The 24,021-nt window shown below is 38.1% G+C and overlaps 1 pseudogene; it reads right to left on the bottom strand.

Moving 5' to 3' along the window:
• Positions 1-10,530: 10,530 nt before the first annotated feature.
• On the bottom strand, positions 10,531-12,397 carry LOC125354211 (annotated as a pseudogene).
• Positions 12,398-24,021: the final 11,624 nt, after the last annotated feature.

The following is a 24,021-nucleotide window of genomic DNA, read 5'->3' on the forward strand; positions in this document are numbered from 1 at the left end:
TTTATTTTCTGGAAGGATCCATGTTCTATATTTATGTTCTCATTTATACTCATATTTGTACTTTAAGTGCCTGCATCTCACTTATTGATTTCTCAGGATATTTTGGAAGAACCAATGGAGAAGTCATGGATAAACCTAACAACAAAGTGTGTACTTGCTATACTGAGATTTGAACTACAGACGTCATGTGCTCCACCATATGAGCCACTTCTGCAGCCAGAAGTTATGCAACATTTAGAGTTATGTATTTTCTCAACACTATAACCAGTTATTACCAGGAGTCCTTTTGTTTGATACCATGGAACAATATAATATACTAATATTAAGATGGAGAAAAGGGGTGCTTTCACAAAACAGGAAAAGGAAAACTATGAAAATGGAGATGAGAAAAAGAGAATTCAGTTGTTCTTCCATTAGAGGTGAATTTCCAAACATTTAACCTTATACAAAAATTGACAAGCAAGAATTTGTTCTTTTAAAAAGTATCCCCCTCATTGAAGAAATTAGAACAGAAATTCAAATGTTTATGGAATTAAACCAAGATGAGTACAAAAAGTACCAGCTCCTTTGGGACACAGCCAAGTCAGTACTCAGAGGAAAATTTATATCCCTGAGTGCCTATACCAACAAACTGGAGAAACAGCAACTCAACAACTTAAGAAAGCACCTTAAGCTCCTCAAAAGAGAACAACAGCCAAACCCCAAGTCAGTAGACAGAAGCAAATAATTAAAATCAAATCAGAATTAAATGACTTAGAGACAAAAAAAATCAAAAGAATCAACAAAACAAAGAGTTGGTTCCTTGAAAAAATTAACAAGATAGACAGACCCCCTAGAAAACATGACCAAAAAAATGGAGGCAGCATACCCAAATAAACAAGATCAGAGATGAAACAGGTAACATCACCATAGAAACAACCAAAATAAAGAACACAATAAGGGAATATTTTGCAAACCTTTATGCCAACAAATTTGAGAAACTGGAAGAAATGGATGATTTCCTAAAAAAAATTGATATCCCCCAACTCAACCATGAAGATTTAACCCTTCTAAACAGACCCATATCCAGCATTGAAATAGAAATGGCAATAAGAGATCTCCCATCCACGAAAAGTCCAGGTACAGACGAATTCACAGTAGAATTCTACAAGGCCTTCAAAACAGAACTCACACCAATATTTCTCAAACTCTTCAATGAAATTAAAAGAGAAAGTTCACTACCAGACACATCCTATGAAGCCAGTATAACCCTCATCCCAAAACAGGCAGGGACTCATCACAGAAAGAGAACTATAGACCGATTACCCAGATGAACATAGATGCAAAAATTCTCAACAAAATTCTGGCCAATTGACTTCAACAGGTCACCAAAAAATCATACACCACGACCAAACTGGATTCATCCCAGGGATGCAAAGTTGGTTCAATATACACAAGTCAATTAATGTAATCCACCACATCAACCGGAGCAAGGTAAAGAATCACATGATTATATCTCTGGATGTGGAAAAGGAGTTCAATAAAATCCAGCACCCATTTTGAGAAAAGCCCTGGAAAAATTGGGATTCCAGGGAACACTCTTGAATATAATAAAGGCAGTCTATGAGAAACCAACAGGAAGCGTAATTCTAAATGGTGAAAAGCTAAAGCCATTCCCTTTAAAATCAGGAGCAAGACAGGGATGTCCGCTCTCTCCCCTCCACTTCAACATAGTACTAGAATTCCTAGCCAGAACTATTAGGCCAGAAGAAAACATAAAGGGGATCCAAATAGGAAAAGATGAAGCTAAACTTTCTCTCTTCGCAGATGACATGATCCTATATCTAAAGAACCCCATAGACTCTACTCCCAAGCTACTAGAGCTGATCCAAAACTTTGGCAAAGTTGCAGGATATAAAATAAATCCTCAAAAATCAATGGCCTTTCTATATGCTAATGACCCGATCAAAATCAGGAAAGCAACTCCTTTTGCAATAGCCTCAAAAAAAGATAAAATACCTAGAAGTAACCTTAACCAAAGAAGTGAAAGACCTCTATGATGAGAACTTTGAAAACATGAAAAATGAAATTAAGGTAGAGCTAAGAAAATGGAAAAACCTCCCATGCTCCTGGATTGGGAAGATTAATGTAGTCAAAATGGCAATGTTGCCAAAGGCTATCTAGAAATTCAATGCAATACCCATTAATATCCCAACACCATTTTTTAATGAAATAGAGGAAGCAATCCAGAAATTCATATGGAACAATAAAAGACCCTGAATATCAAAAACAATCCTAAGCAGAATGAACAGTGCTGGAGGAATTACAATACCAAACTTCAAGCTCTATTATAAAGCTACAGTAATAAAAACAGCTTGGTATTGGCACAAGAACAGGCCTGAAGACTGATGGACAAGGACTGAAGACCCAGAAATGAACCTTCAGAACTATTCCTACTTAATCTTTGATAAAGGTGCCAAAAAAAAAATAAGATGGAAGAAAGATAGCCTCTTTAACAAATGGTGCTGGAAAAACTGGTTCAACACCTGCAACAAACTAAAGCTAGATCCTCATATATCACTGTGCACCAAAATCAATTCCAAATGGATCAAAGACCTTGAAGTAAAAACAGATACCCTGAAAACACTACAAGAAGGAATAGGAGAAACACTTGGGCTCTTTGGTACAGGACAAACCTTTCTTAACAAAGACCCAGAAATGCGACCAATCAAGGAAATGATGGACAAATGGGACTACATCAAACTGCAGATCTTCTGCAGGGCAAAATACAAAGCTTGCAAGATAAACAGAAAGCCCACAGATTGGGAAAAGATCTTTACTGGCCATACAATGGACAAAAATAACCAAAACAAAACCTCAAAGAACCAACAGCCCCTTTAACAAGTGGGCTAAAGACTTAAAAAGAGACTTCTCTGATGAGGAAATGAGAATGGCGAAGAGACATATGAAAAAGTGTTGTACATCACTGGCCATAAAAGAAATGCAAATCAAAACAACATTGAGATTCCACCTTACCCCAGTAAGAATGTCCTTTATCAAGAAAACTAACAATAACAAATGTTGGTGGGGATGTGGCCAAAAGGGAACCCTACTTCATTGTTGGTGGGAATGTAAACTGGTTCAGCCACTCTGGCAAGCGGTATGGAGATTCTTCAGAAGGCTAAACATAGAGAACCCTTATGACCCAGCAGCCCCACTTTTGGCCATCTACCCAAAAGACTACAAACAAGAACACACTAAAGCCACCAGTACAAGAATGTTCATCGTAGCACAATTTGTCATAGCTAAAATTTGGAACCAACCCAGATGCCCCTCAGTAGACGAATGGATCAAGAAAATGTGGTACATATACACAATGCAATTTTATGCCTCTATCAGAAAGAATGACATTGCCCCATTTGTAAGGAAATGGAAGGAATTGGAAAAAATTATACTAAGTGAAGTGAGCCAGACCCAAAGAAACATGGACTCTATGGTGTCTTTCATAGGGAATAATTAGCACAGGTTTAGGCTAGTCACAGCAGTGGATCACAAGAGCCTAATAATAGCTATGCCCTATGAATGCGTAAGGTGATGCTAAGTGAAATGAACTCCATGTTTTGGAAATGAGTGTTATGTCATGGTTGTAATTACTTTCAACATGCCATGTAAAACCATAGCTTCTATTGTTGATAATCCTCTTGTATCACCTTCCTGTGGTTTTACCCATGCTGTCACTGTGCTTCATCTGAGTAGAGACTGTACATACTGGTATTAGAACTAGGGAAGTGAAATGGAATATCAAAATTGAGATATAAAGGATAGAAAGACAAACGACTCCAAAAGCAATACTTGCAAAACCATTTTGTTGCAAACCAACTGAACAACTCATGGGGGGAAAGGGAAAGGGGGAAGGGGAGGGGGAATGAGGGAGGAAGTAACAAACAGTACAAGAAATGCATCCAGTGCCTAATGTATAAAACTGTAATCTCTCTGTACATCACTTTGAAAATAAATAAGAAAAAAAAAGTATTCCCCTAAGCCACAAACCTTTTGAAAAATCCTCTCCCATCTCTAGGAATTTCATTTCTCAGAAACCCATGTCCAGCTATGTCAAGTCAAGTTCCTTTAGGGCCAATGTTTACTTTCTAACATTCTAGTCTTATCTTCAGGCTAAATTCCTTTGCAACACTACTTCAGTCTTAGCATAGAGAAAGGTATGTCTTCTAATTTATATAAAACTTTGGAACTTCAGTTCATATTTCCAGCTAAAATTCATATAGAAGTTTAGCTGGAAGGATCATATCATAGTCAATGTCTCTGTCTTTATTCAGCTGACAAAACCATGACAAATTCCATTGGGTTCACAAATCATTTTTCAAGCTATCACCAAAGAACACAAAGAAATGACTCACAGTACCATGGTTTCATCAAGAGCACAATAATCCTCCAAACTGGTTTTGTCCCACTTTGAAAATTTCTTTGCTTCTTCATTACCAAAATCCTCCCTTAATTGACATCATTATTTAATATCTAATAATATTCCTTCAATAGTTGAAACTGGAAACTCTTGGAGCTTTTGGAAACAAAACTTGGGTTTTGGGGCTGGGAATATGGCCTAGTGGTAAAGTGTTCGTCTCGTATACATGAAGCCCTGGGTTCGATTCCTCAGCACCACATATATAGAAAAAAGCTGGAACTGGAGCTGTGGCTCAAGTGGTAGAGTGCTAGCCTTGGGCAAAAAGAAGCCAGGGACAGTGCTTAGGCCCTGAGTCCACTCCCCAGGACTGGCAACAAAAACAAAACAAATTAAAATACAACTTGGGTTTCACATAACTTTGTTAAAGGAAAATCACACACTGTAAAACTAGAAACATTGAAGCAGAGATATAAGATGTTTCTCTTCCAATACTTAAGTATTGCATTTTGTCTTATATATAGACTCTCCCTGGCTAGATAAGATTCACTTTCGGGTTCTTCACAAAGCTCTGAGTGTGAGCTAATGGTGCTATGTTAGACTTGAGTTCCTCTGTATCATATCATACTCACAGTACTGACCAAGAAGTATAGGATATGGAAGAATCAGACACTAACATTCCAATAAGTGTTAGATGGCATCAAGTCTCATTTCTGCACCCAGCCCTTCACTCTCTCTAACAATCTAAGACTGAGAATAGATTGCCTCTAGATTACAAAGCAAGTTAGAAGTAGACCCAGAATTTGATTCTCTGAAACTTTATTTGGTCTCTCAAACAGTAAGTTGGTGTTAGAAAAAGAACCACTCTAGGTATTTTTTCAATCATAAAGTATTTCAGGATAGGATTTAAGACATATTAGGTTCTTACAGAATCATTGTCAGTGCTGACAAGACAGCGAAGGTCAGGAAAAGCTAACATCACTTCCAGAGAATCAACACTGCAGAAATTGCACAAAACACCCACCAATGATTTCAGTTATTGGCAACATTAAATCAGAGGAGCAACAGGAGGATGGCTGAAAGTTCAGAACTTGATATTGATTGCCTGCAAAGCACTCGTGTTTTTCTGCCAAACCAGAAAGCTATAAAAGTTTCTGACTCATCTTTGTCTCTGAAATTGAACAGGAGTGCCTTTTTTTTTTTTTTTTTTTTTTTTTTTGGCCAGTCCTGGGCCTTGGACTCAGGGTCTGAGCACTGTCCCTGGCTTCTTTTTGCTCAAGGCTAGCACTCTGCCGCTTGAGCCACAGCGCCCCTTCTGGCCATTTTCTGTATATGTGGTGCTGGGGAATTGAACCCAGGGCCTCATTTATACGAGGCAAGCGCTCTTGTCACTAGGCCATATCCCCAGCCCAAGGAGTGCCTCTTTTTAACAAAATAAAACATTTTTGTTGAGAAAAAGAATCTGGGAATACAGTTTCCATACTTGTAATAAAGAACAGAGAAGAATCGTCAACATATGTCTAGCACAAACATGTTGCTGTGAAACAACAGTCTTCCATGGAGAAGCTGCCCAGCTCACCATAAGTTACTGCTCACCATGAGTTACTGATGCTTTTTGACACCATTTTCCTCAATTCAGTTAATATAGATTGTTTAGGTAGGTGACAGTCACATATTAGGGAAAAGGCAAAATTTCAGAGAAGATCAAAACCTGGGGAAATTGTCAGAGGTTCTTGTCTATAAGGATCACAATATTTATTTCTTAGAAATACATATTTTGATATATATCCTAAAATTGAATTCTATTTCCTAGAAATCATCTCACAAAAATTACATGATCTTGAGCAAACTTCTTAGACAGGTAAAGTGATCCTAAAATCAGTACTAACCTATCTGTTAAGACAGACACTCGGGGCCTTTATCAAGAAAACTAATAAAAAACAACAACAACAACAACAACAACAACAACAACAACAAAAACAGTTGCTGGTGGGGATGTGGCCAAAGGAAACCCTACTACACTGTTGGTGGGAGTCTACACTTGTTCAACCACTCTGGAAAGCAGTGTTGAAGTTCCTCAAAAAGCTAAACATAGAGCTCCTCTATGACCTAGCAATTCCACTTCTGTGTATTTATCCAAAGGATCACAAACAAGGCCAAACTGAAGCTACCAGTACAACCATGTTCATAGCAGCTTTATTTATCATAGCTAAAATATGGAACCAACCCAGATGCCCTTCAGTAGATGAATGGATCAAGAAATTACGGTATATATATATACACAGTGGAATTCCATGCTTCTATCAGAAAAAATGATGTTGCCCCATTCGTAAGAAACGGAAAGACTTGGAAAAAATTCCTACTAAGTAAAATGAGCCAGACCCAAAGAAACATAAACTTTATAGTCTCCCTTATTGGCAATAATTAGTATATGTCTAGGATAGACCTAGAAGATTATCACAATAGCTCAATAGCTATGTACATATGATCACATAAGATGACACTAAGAGAAATGACCTCCAAAATATGGAAGCAAGTGGTTTATCATTGAGGTTATTATTTTCAACGCATTATGTGAAATTATTTCTTTTGTCCTCTGTTCATCTTCTCTATGATTTAGCCCCTGTTATCATTTTATTTGATTCTGGTACCCTGGGTAATATATATGTCTAAATTAGGGGAGAGAGGGGATATTAAAATGATGAGACAAATGGCAAAAGGCAAAGGAATGCAACAGCAATACTTACAAGACAATATGTTGTAAACTAACTGTACAACTCAGGGGGAGTGGGGGGGGAGAGGGAAGGTGGGAGAAAAATGAGGGAGAGGGTATCAAGTTTGACAAGAAATGTACTTACCACCTAATGTATGTAACTGTAACCCCTCTGTACTTTACCTTGACAATAAAAAAATTAATTAATAAAAAAGACAGATATACAGGGTCAAACTCATGGACCAGAGACAAGCAAAAACACACCTGTATTCAGCAACTTATTTGTTAGTTAAGCTCATTATCTTAAGGCAGCCTGGGAGACCACATTCATGAAAACTTGAGAAATGTCTTAGAAACACTTGGGAATGGCATCATGTGGGTTTAAATTTGGTGGGTGATTCTGAAAAGAGATTAAGGAATCAATGTCTAGTTTTGAATGACATACAAGCAATTTGATGATTGGTGGGACCAAAACTTTTGACCAAGACATTAGAGAAGAAGTAGAGATGTTACTGAAAGGGAAACAAGAAATAATTTCAGTAGGATGTTAGCAATTTTTGTGGTAGGTGTTTGGCCTTGTCTGTGTTCTTTCAGGTATATTTTTTCCCCTTTGAGTAGCATTGATTATGTTGGCCTTGTTTATGTCCTGTTGGAAATATCACATTTTGTTGAGAACATTACAGTATTATCATCAGTAGGACTAATTTCATTTCTTTAGTAGTTAACTGGCTAGCAGTTGCTTTGGTAAGCAGGTATTTGAGTCAAATCAGAGCTGAATTTCTCAAGAAAGTATATGCTATTAATACCAAATTTACCAGCCATCTTGTCTCTCTGTCTCTCCTCCTAAATAACCTTCAGTTGGTCAACTAAAATTACAGTGAACAAAAGATTGAAGGATTTCAAGTGAAGGAATTAAAACATAACACCTGACTGGGTCACCCCTTACATTTACACCTGGCACCTGTTTTGGGGGAGGAACAAGATAAATTAGAAGTAACTTGTACACACTTTGTTAGGCTTATCAGAGACTTCTCCAACTGGTTATCCAAAATGCTCTGAGAAATCAATAAATGAGATGCAGGTACTGAAAGTACAAATGAGTATAAATTACAACATAAATATGGAATATGGATCCTTCCAGAAAATAAAATATGGTCACTTTTTATTTACTTATTTATTTATTTTTGACAGCCCTAGGGCTTGAACTCTGGGCCTGGTTGCTCTCTGGGCTTCTTTTGTTCAAGGCTAGCACTCTACCACTTGAGCCATAGCTTCACTTTGGCTTTTCTGTGATTAATTGAAGATAAGAGTCTCATGGACTTTTCTGTTTAGGCTGGAATTGAACTGTGATCCTCAGATTTCAGCCTCCTGAGTATCTAGGATTACAGGCATGAGCCACTGGCACCTAGAATATGGTCATGTTCTTAATAAGCCTTTTTTTTTTTTTACACACAAGTAAAAACTTTATTTGTCCACACTAGGAATAAGTTGTATAACAGAAAAAACAAAGCTGGTGGGAGGCTGGTATACACAGTAAGCACCTTGTTCTCATGGTGATCATCAGGATGTAATGTCAACTCTACCAGTAGGCACAAACTGTACCAGGGAGGCCATTTCCTCTTCTGCCTTCACTATCTCTTAGCCACCAGGCTCCCTGGCTTGGCAATACCAGCACTGAAGTACTTTACTCACTCCTGTTCTATCACTGGCCTATGAGTTTAACAGTGCTTTACGTTCATTCGTCTGTCCACTGGATCCTCACAACACCCCTGTGATGTAGGGAGAACAACTGCTTCCCCCTTTAGATAAAGATCCTGAGTTATGGAATGGCAAAAGGCTTGTCTGAGTGTATCCAGGCTGTATAATGGTTGGGCTTGGAGCTTAGGCAGGATTCTCAGCTTGCTTTCTGGAATCTGGGCTCCCCTTACAGCAACTTCCCTCCCCTTAATGGTTTTGCAGAGCTTTTGTGTTTTGTTTACTTCTTGGGCACCCTTCCTTGAGTTTCATATCTATATTATGGTTACTATGCTCATCGGCTGTTTTATAATACTATCTGTAAACTTAACTCCACTGCTACTCTCTAGAACTCCTTTTACTCAAAAGAAATTCCTGCCTAAGTATTTTGCTACCATTAGCAGAGTATACTTTCCTGTTTCCCCAGGAAATTTACTTATGTACTCATCTGTACTAGTGTTACATTGCTGTAAGGGACACATTCCTTCCATATAATGCCCTAAAACAAGTGACACAACATAAACTTACATATCCATCTCAATGCCTTAATACATGCTTTCTGAAAGTAAGCACTCTGTACTAGTGTGGTGCTTAGAAGTTCCAGAGCTATCAACAAACATCAACACCCAGAATTCAATTGTTACCAATATTTCAAACATGCAGGAGTATGTCACTGTAACTGAAAATGGTAACTTCGCCCTTTTGTTTTTTGGTAGTACTGAAGTATAAACCCAGGTTTTGTGCATGACAGGCAGGCATGTACTCTATGGCTTGAGCCACTCCTTGAACCTGTATTTTGCCTTATACTATTTACGTATTTTAGAACTCAAGATACTAGGAAAACACCAACCTAGTACAAACCTCTTGATTTAGAGATAAAAAACTTGAGGCACCATAGGGGCAAGTGATTTTGCCCAATGAAACCACTGCAAGAAGACTGTGGTCCAGGAGTTCTATACTACATACCAGCATATTCTACCCCTCACCTGCCACTTATACATGGCACCAGATGGGTCCCAGTTTTCTTGTCCATTTCTTCACCTATTTGCATTGTCAGCAGTTAGGTAAGCACCAGGCTATGTATAAAACATAACCTCTTCCAACACGCCCTCTCATTTCTTTCCCAGCTTGACTGCAGGAAAGCCTTTTAAATAGCAGAAAGTGTGTTCCCTGAAAGTACGTGAACTATTAAAAGGTTTGAGTGATGGAAAAGTGGGAATGTTGCCTATCACCTTCACCTCTCCCAAAGGTGGTATGTGTTAGGTGAGGACTTGTGCTTAAAAGGAGTCTCTATCCACACCACCACCAGTGTTCTCAAAGCTAAAGGGAAAACAAAACAGGTCTATTTTGCATTCTGCCATTAACCAGATCAACTTTTACCTAGGTCATCTGACAAAAAGTAACCTTGACAAGTTCCCTAGAGGGAAAGCTTTTTTCTAGGTCCTCTATAACATAGTAGGCAAAAACATAAAAACAACCAAACAAAAAAAAACCAACAAGCAAATAGGAAAAAAAATGAAATTAACTAAAAGCAGACTGCAAACTGGTACAATTCAAATTGTTTCTATAAGGTTCAAAGGGCAACTAAAACTTAAAAGATATAACTTACACATAGAAAGAGACCCAAATAATATTATAAAGAATTTACTTACACTTACTGGTTTATAAAACAGCCAGTACCCACCATTATCACATATCAATAAGAGCCATTAACACACAACTGTGATTCCCATTAGTTCTTTGTTATATCCTTAACTTGACAGGAGACTAAGAAGTAGTAAAATGAAGATTTGACAGGCTGGACTACTGCCAAGTGTGCTAACTAGTAAGTATGTCAGAGACACAGCAATGAAGAATGAAAGGGAAAAATACACATTGTGTCGAAATTAGTCTAATGAGCCACAGAGGGACTTTAAAATCTAAGACCTCCAACTCCATGAAGCAGTCAAATTAAACTAGTAGATTTAAGCAACAGGTCAAGGTACACAACCACATGTTTGTATCTTGTAAAGTAATATGCTCTCCCTAGCCTTGCTCCAGCCAAGGCCACATGCGTTAACAACGTACATTTGTATAGTGCCTTTAAACCCTTTCACATCTATTGGCCACCTGATCCTCACAAACAGCCCTGTGAGGTAGGCAGGGCAGGAGTTATTAGCTGTCCCTCATTTCACAGATGAGGAAACTACTGTAGAGAGGTAAAGGAAATTGCCTCCAATCACAGAGAGAGCCAGGACTAACTAGCTCTCTTGGACTTGATTCCGTGAGGTTTCTATTAGGCACCTCTAATTTTTAAATGGTCTTTCACCTAGTGGAGAATCTTGATAAAAAGAACTCACAAGCATACTCCTATTCCTCTGCATATTAACAATTCACTACGCTTCTGAGGACAAAAAAGGTGCTGTGGTATCAGAAGGCAGGTGTGAAGAGACGTCTCTCAGTTTACGAGGTATATGCTTTCGTGGTCAGTTCCTAGCTTTTGGCATTGGAAATCAACCTTTGAAGCAATTTTTCGAGTCCTAGCTGGAAAGCAACAGTAGCTTCTTCCACGGCTGTGGCCAAGCCCCGGACCGCAATGACGGCGCCCCTGCGAAGCTCATTAGCAGCATCTTGCTGGGCACTGACCTCTTCGTCAATCGCAATCAACCTATCCAGTTTTTCTTCCTCTTGCTTTGAAAGTTCTCGTGCTAACCTCCGGTTTTCGGCCAATTCAGCTGCAATAGTCCTGGCCACTGACCGCCTTCTTCGCCTTGCCCACCTCGGAGGGGGCTCATTGGCCAAAGGTCTACCTCCACCAGAGACCAAACCAACTGTGGAAGAGGAACCCCAAGTCTGTGCAGTGGAGGCCACCCCAGGAGGGTTTCGGCTGGTGCTGGTGCTGGGAATGGGCTCACCTGACACAGCCAGTCTGGTCATGGGACTGCTCTGACAGGGAGCAGCTGCACCTCTGAAAAGGTTGTGGAGCTGCTGTAGTTGGGGGTCCCTTGAGAGCACCCTGCACCCGAGGATTCATCCTAGGAGTCCTCAACATCACTGGTTTCTCCAATCCGGTCACTGATTCTCAGCTGACAATCTTCATCGGATTCCTTAACTGTTTTCAAGAAAGGCTGATGATCAGCTGCCTGAGTCCTTTCTGTTTTCACAATGGTTCCCTCTTCCCTTCGGGTGTCAGAGGCCACCAAGTTCTGATCACAGTGCTTGGCCCAAGCAGCAGCCTCCATTAGGCTGTCTGGGTCAGTCACTACCTGATTTCGAAGAAGCTGATCCAGCATATCATAAAATGGACAATGTGGTGGATCCCCCATGCTGGTGGCATGGGCAACGTAGGCCTTTAAGTATAATGCCTTCAGAACTTTAAACTTGGAGCGGCACTGGCGTTCGGTGCGGCGGAAGCCTTCCTGCTGCATTCGCTTAGACACAGCCTGATAGACATCTGCATTATGATGTACAGTCTGGAGGCGTTGAATATACTCCGCCTCGCCTAGTATGGAGAGAGGAGTTCATGTCTCCTGTCTGGACCACCGGATGCCCGCACTACTGCTGGTGGTGGCCATGCTGGACGGAAGGCCACAGGGGAATGGAGTAACAGGGAGGGTATAAGGATTTTTAAGTAGCAAGTAGTGCAGCCTATGCGTAGGTCATAAATAGGCATGAGGCCCAGACTGAGAAAGCCCAACTTTGGGAGTTCACTCAGGGTGGGTACTGGACCGGGGCATAATGGCTTCAAAACAAAATGATTGGCTCCTCCACCAAGGGCAGAATGCTTCCAAGGCTGAGACTTGGTACAACCATATATCTTCTGCCCAGGACCTGCTTGACTTTCACTACTGTATTTGAAATATTTCTTATTCTACTTTGTTTTGCGGCCAGTCCAACCACCTCTTCATTCTCTGAGTAAACTACAACAGCAGGGGTAACTCTATCTCCTGCATCATTTGCAACTACATCTGCGCGGCCATCCTTGTAGACAGCCACACAGGCTGGCTTGCAGCCCAGGTGCACTCCGATGGCCGCCATGAGGCGGCGGGACCACGGTGGCTGTGAGCAAGGGGTCCCTGGCAGTAACTGCCTACACGCCACAGAGCAGCCCCAGCAGCTTAATAAAATTTATATTGTCTATTATAACCACATCTTTTTTGTTTGTAATAAGTAGAGAGATCCATAAATGTGGGTGACTGGGGGAAGGATAGAGTGGCAGACTCAAAATCAAAAGAGCTGCCTCTGTCCTTTTCTGGGCTGGCTGGGGCAGAGGTGGAAGTGAGTCCATGCACATATGTCTCCTCTTCTTCAAAGTAAGCAACATTCAGAAGAGCTGAAGAAGCTTGAGGGAACTAATCAGAATTGGAATAGCACTGCTCACTTGAGCTAAGCCCCCTACTAGGGACTTTGCCTTGGCTCCCAGGAAAAAGATGTATAGGGGGCTTGGATTTTTACTGATTTTATGTGAAAATGGGGACACCCACAAGATGTTTTTTGACTTGAAAAATTAGGCTGAATTTGACCTGACAGTTTTTATCTTCTTTTGAGCAGAGAAGAGAATAATAGTATCTTAGTAGGACTGGCATTCATTTCCAACAAGTGTTCTTGCCCACCAAGTAATCATCAAATGTAATAATTGTAGAGAATGTGTTATTCTTGCATGAAATTTCAGTAACAGCTGGTTTGTGGATGTGATTATACTGATTATGTACCTTGTGTGGGTTCTATGCAGTAATTACAAGGAAAGGAAAACAAGAACAAGACCCACACCATCCAAGACTGAACTCTAGCAACAGCGACACTATTGTATACCTCCCCTCCATCCTCCCCATTAAAGTCAGGTTTCACAGAGGAGGAAAAAGAATGAACTTTGGACAAATGAATGTACTCTGCAATTTATTTTCTCTATGGTTGTAGAAAACACATCTAATTTCTCTGAGTGCTAATTTCCTCATGAAATGCAGATAATAGTGTTGACATCATAGGTGTTAAATGTATGGACTTAAATCACTTGGGTGAACATGCAGCTATTTCTTTGGCATTAAACTCATTTGTGAGCCCACATTTGTATTCAGTGCAGAAAACCTAGAGCCAGGGAATTTCAATCTGGTCACCTAAAAAGTTCAGTCTGGTCTTAAGATGATTATGCAATCATTTAAAATAAATTATATATCTTTAAATATGTATATCTTATTATTTATAACATAAATTTATTTATATTTATATATTATTTATATTTATTACATATTATTTACATATAATATACAACATATTACATATTATATTATGATTATAAAACAATACTTGACATATAATATATAATTATATATTTCATATTATATAACATAATATATAGCATATGTGTTACATATAAAATATATAATATATAATACATAAAATGTATAAGAGTATTTTATATAAATATATAACATATATACTTTATATTTATTGTATATATCATATATACATACATATATACATTTATTATCTATATTATATAAATTGTACAGGCTGACTATTCAGCTTCTGCCAAGGAAGCCCACCCTTCCGTTCACTACTTCTTGAAAGACATTCCCTATTAGCTTTTTCTTGTCTTTTTAGTTTATAGGACTATTCTGAGGTCATGAAGATCGCTTGCATTCATTTCTCACTTAGTCCTGCATCTGGATCTCATATTCTACAGTTTGATGCCTAACAGCTTGAGTGAGATGCTCAGATTGAGGATGCTGAACTGTCTGATGGCATGGCACAAAGGAAAGAGCAGGAGAATTAAACTAGGATGATCTCTGTCTCAGGATTCACCTCTTACTAGATGTAGTCCTAGAGAATTAAAGAGAAAAGTTCTCTCTTTCTCTATTTCTCTTCCCTCTTTCTCTGTTTCTCTCTCATATACATATGCCTGTGTGTGTACACAGTAAGCCAGGCATAATAATGCCTGCTAGTCAGAGCTCTAAATGGTAAATGATACATTGAAATCGAAGCATCTGCTAGTAGAAGATGCTCTTCTTGCCTCCAGTTTATAGTCAGGCATGCAATTTGGGGAAAAAAAAGTTCTGAAATTATACTCTGCCAGACTGGGGTTGCTGCATCACTCCAACATCTGTTTTTCCTTATTGGCTTCATTTCAGTTTGTCAGGGAAAAATTAAAAGAAAATCACCTCAGGATATGCTAAACAGCTGAGGGCATATACCATCTTTACCCTGAGTAAGAAAATTTTGTATCTTCTGATGAAACCTACAATATCTTTGCACATAGAGACTAAAAAATATCATATTAAAAGAACTGAAAATGATTGAATTAATCACTTACTTGGAGGATTGCAAATTTGGAAGAAAAGTGAATGCAAGGATGAAAATATAATTTTGTTTATATATTACTAATTTAATTGTGTGGGACAAGTTGCTGTACCTTGAATCTCTACATTTTCTATCAGCAGAGCAAATTAAAAAACAACCTAAAACCAGGCAATTGGAAATTAAAATAATACTTCATTTTGAAATTATTATTGTGGAATTAGTGTTATTGCTCAGTGGAAGATTGATTACAAGGTCTTGGATTTAATCCTCAGTATTGAAAAATATTATTATGAGTATATATGTTTTTACTAGTATTCCATTTATGAAGCAGAATTCTTTTTTTGTTTTCTTATTGTGTCCTGGGCCAAATCATAATTGAAGTTAATTGAAGTTGTATTAAGTCAAGAGAGCATGGCATCGACATCATGGTGCATGCCTGCAATCTCAGCAGTTGGAAAGTTGAAAAGAAGGGTCATAGATTCAAGAGCAATCTGGATGACATCGTGAGTTCCAGAGAAGCCTAAGCTATATAGTGAAACATTGTCTAAAATAAATATATCTGTAGATCAGCTGGGGAAAAGCTAACATCACTGTAATGTTCTGCCTCCAGTCAATTATGTAACTGTCCAATGTATGCAATATATAAACAGCTGGTGTGTTTGGATAATTCTGATAATTTTATATATTTGATTTTTATATATACCTCTAGTTGCTATCACAAATTTTCTACACTTGGTGTCTTTAAACTATTTAATGAAATTACATAAAAATCAGTTGACTTTTGAGAAACTGATATTAAATTCCACAAGCATAACTGAGTTTTATTTATTGTAATGGCAAATATAAGTAGAATCATTCTTCAGAAGTGTTATGTTCAAGATACTCCCATGAATGCAGGCAACTGTGACTCTATCTTTTTCATCCTTCTGTACTGGGAAATACACTGATTTACTTTTAAAAATTTTTGTTGCCTTAACAATGTAGCTAAGGAGAACAAAATACTTTTATTGTACAACACAATTTTATGATATAATTACTTTGGTATTCAGACTACAAATCACTTCCTAAATAACCCATCTCTTGACATTCAAATTGTGTCTATGTTCTCCTGTTCACCAACAGAATACCGTGAAAGTGAAGATACAGAGTGTTACAAGTAGGCCACAATTACACATAGAGGGTTTTGCCTTCTTTTCAATTGTTTAATTTCTTTTGATTTTATTTTCAATGGACATATAGCATTGGTATTTGTTTATGTGTTCAGTGTTACAATTTGATGTATATATACAAGGTGTCATGATCAAATAAGGGTAATTAGTATCTCTATCTCCCAATGGTGTCATTTCTATGTGTTGGGAAACTCAGACTCTTTTCCCTTTAGGGACTTTGGGCTATCTAACTGATTATTGTAGAAATACGAAATTAATTGTTACAAAGTATAGTTTTCCTATTATACTGTATAAGGTGAGAAAGACTCCCCCCTGACTGCGTTTTGGTACTCAGATTTCCCTTCTGTCTTGAACTGAATCATTCCTTCTAGGCCAGTCATGATGTCATAGGGTCCTAAGACTATCCATTGCAAAAGTGTCCTGTCCACAGCTAGCATCAATTGGCCTGCTACCTAAATAAGTCATGACAGAAGCGAACCTCTGGCCCTATTAAGCCTTTGATTGACTGCAGTCCTGGCCTTGTGAAGACCTTAAAGCACAAACCACCTAGCTAATCTGCTCCAAAATTCCTGACTTGCAGAAAGTGAATGGGATGGTAAGTGTTTCTTAGCATTCTAAGCCATTCCATTATGGGATCCTTTGCGGTTGCAGCAATATATAAGTGACACAACTGCTATAGAAGCTAGGTATGCTGAAACTTTGCATTTCATTTAGATTTAATAAATAATATTATGTTCCTTCTTCCTTTAAGCCACCAACTGGGAGTCTCATTAAGACAGCTATCAACATAACAAGGTCCATGCAGGAACAGAAGTCAGCTTAAAAACCTTTGCTTCTATATATAATAGCCACACGTGGTCCAGCAATAGAAGAAAAACTTGTCCCTGGGTGGCAGGGTGGGGTTCATGCTACACTAGGAGCTGACTCAAGCAATAACAATAGCAAACATTTGCACTGTTTATGCACAAAGTTTATCCCATTGGATATTAGTTGGAAACACACAGAGTCATAAGGCAGATCTTCTGGAAGCTGTGTGTACTGAGTAACTGCTAAAGTTCACTGACTGAATCTAGAGGTGTGGATCACATGAATTACCTCTTCTAGCATCTCGATCTTTATGTTCTACATGGTATGAAATTAGAAGATTGTAGAGGGAAGAACATTGTGTAAACCTCTGTTCACTCAGTTTCGTGTGTGTGTGTGTGTGTGTGTGTGTGTGTGTGTGTGTGTGTGTGTATGAGTTATGGGGCTTAAACTCAGGACCTGGTTTCTGTCCCTGAACTCTTTTGCTCAGGGCTAGTGCTTTACCACTTTGAGCCACAGTGCCACTTATGGTTTTCTGGTGATTATTGGAGATAAGAGTCTCACTGGGACTTTTCTACCCTGCCTGGCTTTGAACCACAATCCTCAGATCTCAACCTCCTATGTAGCCAGGATTACAGGTTAGCTGATTACAACAACCACCTCTTCACCCTGCATGTAAGCCACACACATGCAACCCACCTCTCCTCTGTCATCTACCTTTCAGGTTCTTTGTCTTGTTCACTACTCTTAACACAGTGTGCTTTTGGTCCCTAGTCCTTGTTCAGTGTAGAATGGGCCCCAGTGGCAAGAGATAAGCACTCTAGGAACAAGTTGGGCCACAGGGCCATCATCCTGCCTTTGGCAAGGTCCTGTAGGAGGCAGTACAATACTAGCTGTTTAGAGCTCACCTTCAGAAATAACTCAGTCCTTAGCTACCTGTCACATGGTACAGTGGGAAAGGTGAGTTATGTGTAGGAAATGGGAAGGAGACAAGGACATTATTTAGGATTCCATCTGAATAGGATTAGGAATCTGGAACAAAAACTAATTATACAATGAATCAATTAAGGGAAAAATAAGAAGTCCACACAATGAAAGGCATAAAGGTCTTAAAACATCTTTAAGAGCCAGAATTCAGCTTGGTCAAAAGGAAATATAAGTCAGGGTCAATTTTTGATTAGAAAAATTGCTAATTTTGGAGACCTAGAAAAAACAAGATAAACTCAGTACAAGGAGCAAGAAAGAAAGCATGGTCTGAATCAAATTACTTTAAAGCTTTCATGAATTTTTATAAAATTACATTGAAAAGTATATATGGATATAAAAATGGAATGACATATTAACATACTTCAGCATATTCTAAAATGATAATACATTTATTGTTGCTATTGTACTGTTTATGGTAATTCAGTATTTAGAGTTACAGTTCACTCATAAGACATAAGAATACAATATACACAAAGGAAAGATGTATGATCTTTCCTACAGATTAATATAGAATTTAAAAAAACCTCAATACCTATTTTGTTACATTTTTATTAGCATTCATTAATGATACAAGGGTGTTACATTTGACATGTCTATATATGTATACAATGTACCTTGAATAGACTCCCTCCATCCATTATTCTTTCTCATCACCCCCATCCCCAAGTTCCAAACAAGTCCCAACAAGTTTCATTGCTTCATGTAATATATACATATTGGAGTATTATTCAGGCATATAATCCTTGGAGAGCAATAATCAATATAATCCTTGCCTGTAACAATGGGCTATGTAATGTCAATGTTCTTGTCAGTTCTCATCATTGGGCTTATTTACACTGTACTGAAACAGTAACAAATAATGTATCTAACCACACAGTATTTGATTGCAGTAAGTATTCTAAGAAGATAAGTAATTTTGAATGTCACTTATTGAGGGTGATTTGTAAGAAACCTCTATATTCTTTGTAGGACGAGATTGATTTGTGTAGTTTTCAACTATGGCATTCTATTAAAATCTATTTGATAGGTGTAGGCCTCAAAATCTTATGCAAGTTTATTGAGCAAATACTTTGTGTTAGATACTATAAAAAGAACATTGTATATTTGGGAAAGAGGTTGTTTAAACAGCTTGACTGTAATTCAATCACTTTTTCTTTGCATGAAGAGGTATATTTGGGGGAATTCTTGCAGGGAAAGGAAAGGAAAGCAGTTGATTCAATCTCCTTGTCAATGTGCTTCAGTCAAATAGACTAACAATGTTAGCTAGAGAAAGAGTCATTAACTACAAAGTGTTTGTGGTAAGATGTTCTTGACTAAAGGATCATTAATGGTAACTAAACCTAGAGTCATATTGATTTGAGACATGGATTTTTAGAGACTGTCACATACACAAAAAAGTTATGTAGCTGTCTGAATAAAATGAAGATATGTTTGGGAAACTTATCATTGTGTCTGATTTAAAATCAAAACCTTTGTCCATTGTATGACTGGTAAAGATCTTCTCCTAATCTGTGGGCTTTCTGTTTATCTTACAAGCTATGTCCTTTGCCATGCAGAAGCTCTGCAGTTTGATGCAGTTCCATTTGTCCAACCTTTCTTTGATTTGTTGCATTTTTGGGCCTTTATTGAGGAAGTTTCATCCTGTGCCAAGAAGCCCCCTTTCTTTCCAGGACATCTTTCTGCTAGTTGTAATTAATATATTTTAGTTAGAGCTTATTGCCTCTAGAAACAACCTAAGATGATTAAAAATAGAGTTACTGAACCTTCAGAATTTTTTCTGTTGCCAAATTGTTTCTTTCTGTAATGTGAAAGTTACATTAGCAATTGTGAAAACCTTAGTAATCAGTATGACTTAGTAGTCAGTATGATTGTCAGCATGCAAACTATAGCTGGTAGTATATGATGAAGCATGAATAATAAACCTTGAAATGATAGTATGTTTAATAGTGTGAGATAGTACCAAAGAATTGATGTTCATAGGAGAGACTACCATTTCACATAAACCTAGTGTCAGGCAGGGACGAATCATGGAAAGAGAACTATACACCGATTTCCCTAATGAACATTGATGCAAAAATTCTCAACAAAATTCTGGCCAGTTGACTTCAACAGGTCACTAAAAAATCATACACCATGATCAAACTGGATTCATCCCAGGGATGAAGTGTTGGTTCAATATATGCAAGTCAATTAATGTAATCCACCACATCAACCAGAGCAAGGTGAAGAACCACATGATTATATCTCTGTATGCAGAAAAAGAGTTCAATAAAATCCAGGACCCATTTTTGATAAAAGCCCTGGAAAAATTGGGATTCCAGGGAACACTCTTGAATATAATAAAGGCAGTCTATGAGAAACCAACAGGAAGCATAATTCTAAATGGTGAAAAGCTAAAGCCATTCCCTTTAAAATCAGGAGCATGACAGGGATGTCACCTCTCTCCCCTCCTCTTCAACATAGTACTAGAATTCCTAGCCAGAACTATTAGGTCAGAAGAAAACATAAAGGGGATCTAAATGGAAAAAGATGAAACTAAACTTTCTCTCTTCGCAGATGACATGATTCTATACCTAAAGAACCCCATAGACTCTACTCCCAAGCTACTAGAGCTGATCCAAAACTTTGGCAAAGTTGCAGGATATAAAATAAATCCTCAAAAATCAATGGCCTTTCTATATGCTGATGACCCGATCAAAATCAGGAAAGCAGGCTGGGGATATGGCCTAGTGGCAAGAGTGCTTGCCTCGTATACATGAGGCCCTGGGTTCAATTCCCCAGCACCACATATACAGAAAATGGCCAGAAGGGGCTCAAGTGGCAGAGTGCTAGCCTTGAGCAAAAAGAAGCCAGGGACAGTGCTCAGGACTGGCAAAAAAAAAAAAAATCAGGAAAGCAACTCCTTTTGCAATAGCCTCAAAAAACATAAAATACCTAGGAATAATATTAACCAAAGAAGTGAATGACCTCTATGATGAGAACTTTGAAAACATGAAAAATGAAATTAAGGTAGAACTAAGAAAATGGAAAAACCTCCCATGCTCCTGGATTGGGAAGATTAATATAGGCAAAATGGCAATATTGCCAAAGGCTATCTACAAATTCAATGCAATACCCATTAATATCCCAACACCATTTTTTAATGAAATAGAGGAAGCAATCCAGAAATTTGTATGGAACAATAAAAAACCCTGAATATCAAAAACAATCCTAAGCAGAATGAACAGTGCTAGAGGAATTACAATACCAAACTTCAAGCTCTATTATAAAGCTATAGTAATGAAAACAGCTTGGTATTGGCACAAGAACAGGCCTGAAGACCGATGGACCAGAACTGAAGACCCAGAAATGAACCCTCAGAACTATTCCTACTTAAACTTTGATAAAGGTGCCAAAAAAATAAGATGGAAGAAAGATAACTTCTTTAACAAATGGTGCTGGCAAAACTGGTTCAACACCTGCAACAAGCTAAAACTAGATCCTTATATATCACTGTGCACCAAAATCAATTCCAAATGGATCAAAGACCTCGATATAAAAACAGATACCCTGAAAACACTACAAGAAGGAATAGAAGAAACACTTGGGCTCTTTGGCACAGGATGAAACTTCCTTAATAAAGACCCAGAAATGCTACAAATCAAAGAAAGTTTGGACAAATGGGACTGCATCAAACTGCAGAGCTTCTGCAGGGCAAAGAACATAGCTTGCAAGATATACAGAAAGCCGACAGATTGGGAAAAGATCTTTACTGGCCATACAATGGACAAAAGCCTCATATCTAAAATATATGGAGAACTAAAAAAATTAAATTCCTCCAAAACAAAACCTCAAAGAACCAACAGCCCCCTCAACAAGTGGGCTAAAGACATAAAAAGAGACTTCTCTGATGAGGAAATGAGAATGGCCAAGAGACATATGGAAAAGTACTCTACATCCCTGGCCAGAAAAGAAATGCAAATCAAAACAACATTGAGATTGCATCTCACCCCAGTAAGAATGTCATATATCAAGAAAACTAACAATAATAACTGTTGGAGGGGATGTGGCCAAAAGGGAATCCTACTTCATTGTTGGTGGGAATGTAAACTGGTTCAGCCACTCTTGCAAGCAGTATGGAGATTCCTCAGAAGGCTAAACATAGAGCTCCCCTATGACCCAGCAGCCCCACTTTTGGGCATCTACCCAAAAGACTACAAACAAGAGCACACTAAAGCCACCAACACAAGAATGTCCATCGCAGCACAATTTGCCATAGCTAAAATATGGAACCAACCCAGATGCCCCTCAGTAGACGAATGGATCAGGAAAATGTGGTACATATACACAATGCAATTTTATGCCTCTATCAGAAAGAATGACATTGCCCCATTTGTAAGGAAATGGAAGGAATTGGAAAAAATTATACTAAGTGAAGTGAGCCAGACCCAAAGAAACATGGACTCTATGGTGTCCTTCATAGGGAATAATTAGCACAGGTTTAGGCTAGTCACAGCAGAGGATCACAAGAGCCCAATAGCTATGCCCTTATGAACGTATAAGATGATGCTAAGTAAAACGAATTCCATGTTATGGAAGTGAGTGTTATATCACTATTGTAATTATTTTCAAAATGACATGTGAAACCATAGCTTCTATTGTTGATGATCCTCTTGTATCCCCTTCCTGTGGTTTTACCTGTGCTGTCACTGTGTTTCATCTGAGTAGAGACTGTATATACTGGTATTAGAACTAGGGAAGTGCAAGGGAATATCAAAATCGAGAGACAAAGGATAAAAAGACAAACGACTCTAAAAGCAATACTTGCAAAACCATTTGGTGTAAACTAACTGAACAACTCATGGTGGGGGGGAGAGGGAAAGGGGAAAGGGGGAGGGGGAATGAGGGAGGAGGTAAAAAATAGTATAAGAAATGTACCCATGGCTTAATGTAAGAAACTGTAGATAAATAAATAAATAAATAAATAAACCTAGAGTCACTTAAGAACTGTCATCTTTTTCCTAGCCCCTGAGCTTCTCAGAGTAGATGTTACATAAGAGGTTGAAAGCACGTGAAGCAGAGATACCATCTAGCTATCAGAGCCAATCTACTGAAGAATAGGCAAGAGGGGTTTGGAAGAGCAGTTCACTTGCCTAATCTTGTGTTGCAATAGGGAAAACACAAACAATTAAAAAAATGAAAAGAACAGCTAAATAAATATATTCAAGAGGAAGATCATCAAATGTGTGAACTTTGAGCATTTGTGCTCAGGAGATATAAGAGACTCTACAATTGAGATAAAATGGATAGTTTTAGTGCAAGGACATAGAAAATTAGCCACAGATTATGCCAAATGAAAACACTGTCAAAAGAAAAGGTTCTCCAGGAAACCAAGGACTAGTGCTAAAAAGAACAGATAATATTCACAAAAGGAAATAAATAATGGAATGTGAAAAAGTATGTTTCCAACAATAATTTTTAACTTAAAAAGTAAAAATTATCATGTTTAATAAGGAATAGGTAAAAGTCACAGTGGGAATTTAATAAATTGCTCCTGGTGGCAGTTTAAATAGGCAACATATTTTTGGGAAACAGTTTAAATAAGTATGGAAAGCTTTAAACATGGTTTTTATAGTATATTTGGCACAAATGTATGTGAAAGGAAAAAATTACATTCCAGGGTATGTATATTTCTTTATTTATAATTTAGTCATTTAACAAAAAGGTATTATGCAGACACAGAAGTTCTTTTTTCCTTAATAAGACATGAAAATGTACTCACTGTAATATTTTTATAATCAGAAATGGTATTCTAAAAACTGTTCTGTTGGTCCCAATGGGCAGGCATGGTACGCAGACTCCCACTATATAAAGGTGCATGAGTAACGCAACTATTTCTGACATGCAATATGGTAGAAGAAATTTATGCTTTCCCTAGAATTCCTTGCAGGCCATACATCTTC

This window comes from Perognathus longimembris, chromosome 1, assembly GCF_023159225.1.
Source record: "Perognathus longimembris pacificus isolate PPM17 chromosome 1, ASM2315922v1, whole genome shotgun sequence".
Classification (NCBI taxonomy): domain Eukaryota; kingdom Metazoa; phylum Chordata; class Mammalia; order Rodentia; family Heteromyidae; genus Perognathus; species Perognathus longimembris.